The sequence below is a fragment of the Schistocerca nitens genome, chromosome 2, assembly GCF_023898315.1.
Source record: "Schistocerca nitens isolate TAMUIC-IGC-003100 chromosome 2, iqSchNite1.1, whole genome shotgun sequence".
Taxonomy (NCBI): Eukaryota; Metazoa; Arthropoda; class Insecta; order Orthoptera; family Acrididae; genus Schistocerca; species Schistocerca nitens.
The window spans coordinates 993,723,767-993,728,348 of record NC_064615.1 but is presented as its reverse complement, the minus strand read 5'-3'; the positions used below and the strand labels follow the sequence as shown (position 1 = coordinate 993,728,348).

Here is a 4,582-nt window from a genome sequence, read left to right as displayed (position 1 = left end):
TCTTATTCATTCTTGCTATCCTTTACGATCAGTCTTCCTTCATCTAACAGAAACAATCACAAGTCCACACAACACTACTAAATACGTCCATCACCTACCACACTTCAACTAAGAATGTATCAGACTATACAGCGGCAAAGAGTGTGCCACGACAGAACCAAAAATTGTTTAAAAGTAACGTAATTTGCTCTCTCTCTCTGACGAGCACATCGATAACATACAAAAATCAAAATGAGATGTCCACCTTACAACCTTATTTTCTCAATGTAATAGTTTCAACGTTATGAGCACCATCCTACAAGTGTCCCAAGCATGCCCTCCTGCCCTCTGAGAATCTACTTATTCAGTAACCATAATCAGTTTCAAACATTTCATCACTATGGAAGATAAGCCTGCCATTGGTGGTTTAAGTACCTCTATTGCTAATGTGAAGCACGTCAGGGGGGAGGTACGTTACTCTGTATAGTGAATAAACATTGGAATATGGGGTCCTCACCAGGCTACAGCCAGATTACGAAAATGCTGATCTACAATCGAGACCCAGTACACTTATTCTAATACCGCACTTAAACCGCTATCACACAAGATATTATCAACAGCAATACAAAACATTACAAAAACTGTGCGTTATTCTGTACGACTTCCTCAGATTCAATTCCCACTAAGGGCCTCTCGTTACTCATAAAGCATTAAGAGCAAAATTGCAAGAGTTACTCTACAACAAAACTATCGAATTCTCAGAGCAGATCGACAACACATCGTTATCCTTGGACACTCGGTAATTTAGTGACAAGGATCCCCACCCCCGTTCAGACATAAACTCCCTATGAACATTTAACCTTTCGTTGCGTGAACTACAGATAAAAGTTATTTCCTGGAAAGCCTGATAATAAAGTTGTAGAGTACTTTAAATTACTTAATGAGCTGTTACGCGACAAGGGCACTGAACTATAATCTTAGTTTGTTCTTAGTCTTTGCATTTAAATTATGTCGTTCTGTGTGTTTATACATTCAGTAGTTTATGCTTAAAGATCGTTGGACGTTCATATAATTCAGACCACAATACAAATAGACCAAGTAGTTAGATTTCGTAATCGCTTTCCGCAGACTTAATACTAGAGATTAAAAGCACTGTTTGAAATAAGTTTAGCTGCCATGATTATCATACTACATAAACGTACTCGTCCAAGTACCACTTTGTGCAGCATGACATTAATAATAAACCAACAGTGAGTTAATATAGGTTGTTATCCAGAACAGAATCAATAGATTCGTAGTTAGTGAACCGAAGTACATCGTGACAAGAGAAATTTACCTCGCAACTGCTGTGCTCCCGAGTTACAGCGTAACAGAAGGTCTATGATGCTGTATCGAATTTATGTGGTGCTTACTCCATTCCTGCCGTGAGCATGGTGAAAGGAACTGTCCTATTTGCCACGTCGGTTTTCAAGAAGTTTTCCGAATCAGATAAATGTACTCAAACTCAGTAGTATCGATATAACCATATTCCTTGTAAGTCTGTTCTTGAGACCACAGATGTTGGCCAGAGAGATTAGTTTTTACTTTGTCAGAGTAGCAGTCAGTGTGCGTTGGACAGACTGGCTATGTACTTGCTTTGAGAAGGAGTGAAGCTGGCCTTATAACTGTGTGCTTTTTTATTGTTAGGATATTGTATATGGCTGAAGTGCGCAGAAGAAATTTCATAATGCAACATAATTGTACACAGAAGAGTTATTACAAAATATTTTGGTAACTTGCTAGGTGTGTTAACTTTATGAAAATGTGTATTGTTGTCATGGCTTAATGAAGCATAGTTTAACTAAAATCATTGTTCTCATTTCTCAGCCGTTGAGTTTAGTTCCTCATTTTTCATTCTTTACCTTTATGAATGTGTACATTGCGAGTTGTGTACCGAGAAACATTTTTATGAAAAGTGACTCGTGCTTGGATACCTCAGTCGGCAGAGCACTTGTCCGCGAAAGGCAATGGTCCAAGGTTCGACTCCCGGTCCGGCACACGTTCTTAATCTTCCAGAAAATTTTCAGCATAAACTCCGCCTGAGAGTGAAAATTCATTTCTTGGACCTAAAGTTATTGACTACTACCACAATCTTTCACCATATGATTAGGTAGCAAATGTCGTATTGGGCTTTCATAACTCACATTGTGTGTCAAATCTGTTATAATCACAAACTGGTTTTACCTGCAACAGAGTGATGTAAGTGCATATGAAACAATATGTTAGGAGTGAATATAAAATCGAAATCTAATTTCATTGTGTGAAAGATATTTAGTACAAACATTACCTGGGCTCTAATTTCTAAGAAACGTAGTGGCAAGGAAGTCACTGGAAGGGCTGATCTATTTGGAGAAGTTCCGTGTATAACGCCCGGACATTACGGCTTGATGTGTGCTTCATACGGAACGAAAAAAAAATTTGTGGCATAAATAAAATTATTGTTATCAGCGATATTTTTTAATTTCATTTTATGGGTTTTTTTCCCGGATAAAGCGCAGTAATTGAGAGCAACCTTGGTCTATTTCAGATGACAAACTGTACCACTGATGACAGACATGGACAACAGCGCATGCTGTTAAGGTATGTATGTTTGTTAGAACTCTTAGAATAAGATGATCGAAATTCCATAATTATAGGTATCCTGATGTAACATTTTACTTGTTGTTAAGCAGAAAAATAAAGAGAAATCTGGTGAAAGTGGTGAAAAGTGTGTGGGTGAAATAGAAGAAATTGTGTTTATCACAAGGCATAGTTCTTTCGAATATTTACTGATCGCATCTGTGTGTTGTGAAGTAGTCAAATCTAATATGTATTAGGAAGCCTTCGATATCGTTGACTATCGATCAGTTCATTTACAAAAATTATAACGTTGTGTAAATAGATTTACAAGTAAACATTATACTTTGTGAACTACTCCTTTCAGTTGATATGAGTAGAAGACTTTTTAAAAAATCAACAATAAATATGACTTTGTAAATTCTATAAAGTTTTTTTACAAGAAAAATTTGTAAGAAACATGTTTAAATTCCATTTCAATTTAGTATCCAGCAATTTAAATGATTAGATTTTTTCCTAAATCTGATATTTCTCCGTTCGCGAGAAGAGACGATGTAAGGTCGGACATATCTGTGCAGTCGTAGGGAGTAGTTGGAATTTTGTAGCGCATGTGAGCAGGTGGAAATGATGTAACTGTCGAAGGTGAATGAGTATTGTAAACCAGCTGTTTAAGTGTCTAAAAATACAGAAGCAAAAATTAATAAACTTTTATTATTTAGTGGTTGAAGCCAACCATTTAACTATTACGTTTTTGAAAGTTCCAGATTTCTTTGCACTGGAGAAACTCGAGGTAATAGTCATATCGCGAAGGAGTCAACGAAGTCTACATACAGTCAAGTAAATACCACATTTATAATTTATCTATATGGGTACGACGTCTTTCGAGGTTAAGCAAAATGACGAAAATCAGGAAAAACTGGCGCGTCGTTGAAGGTGTAATCATTTATTGAAAGATCATGTCACGGTCGTCACCTGACGCGCCACTGAGACACGCTACATTCCTGTGAATACGGTTGAAAAGGGTCGACATGGTGGCCTTAGGTACCGCGACAGAGGGCGAAATTCTCAACAGAACATCTACAGCTACATCTAAACTTCGCAATCCACCTTACGGTGTGGTGTGGAACAGAGGGTACTTAGTTTGCCACTCCGCCACTCACTATAAGTTACTGAGTGTAGATGTAGATGTACGCAACAAGCTGAGTTTTCTTTGGGTTTTGCGACTACTGTACTCTGTTGGGATGACATATTGCGGCAATATATCGTGGCCGTACTGCTGAAAGATACTAAGACAAAAAAAATGATCCACTAGAACCTGCTTACTGTATTCATACGAAATTTCCTGTCAGATTTTTTCTTTTTTTTTTCTTTTTTTTACATTTTGTTCGTTGTTGATCGTTGTGTTTGGTCGTTGCGGACGTTATTTGACACCCGTTCAAGTTCGTTGTTGATCCATTCACTCAGGTTTTTTTTTTTTTATTTATTAGAGAGGCCGAACATGCTGAGCTACCGTGCCGGCATAACGAAGTTTTTAGTACACCGGGACAGCGCGAACGCAGTCCCGACTACCAAAAATTGTGCGCCCCAGTTACATTTGGAGTACGCGCGGGGGTCAGCTCGACCGAAGAGCAGTGGAAGAGCCTCACCCCGGAGGAACCACCTTCATGATCACGGTATCCCCTACGCCAGGTAAGTATGCATCTGAGCTACCCGAGCACGACTGACGCCCCGTCCTCACAGCTTTACTTCTGCCAGTATCTCGTCTCCTCACTTCCAAACTTACAGAAGCTCTCCTGCGAACCTTGCAGAACTAGCACTCCTGAAAGAAAGGAAAGAAGTTTGGAAGGTAGGAGAAGAGATACTGACAGAAGTAAAGCTGTGAGGAGGGGGTGTGAGTCGTGTTTGGGTAGCTCCGATGGTAGAGCAATTGCCCGCGAAAGCCAAGGTCGCGAGATCGAGTCTCGGTCCGGCACACAGTTTTAATCTGCCAGGAAGTTTCATATCAGCG

General features: G+C 39.2%; 1 non-coding gene across 1 annotated transcript; it reads right to left on the bottom strand.

The window, feature by feature from the left end:
• Positions 1 to 4,112: 4,112 nt before the first annotated feature.
• On the bottom strand, positions 4,113 to 4,271 carry LOC126237691 (U1 spliceosomal RNA). Its single transcript, XR_007545163.1, has one exon. It is a non-coding gene; the product is annotated as a U1 spliceosomal RNA (small nuclear RNA).
• Between the last annotated feature and the right edge of the window lie 311 nt (positions 4,272 to 4,582).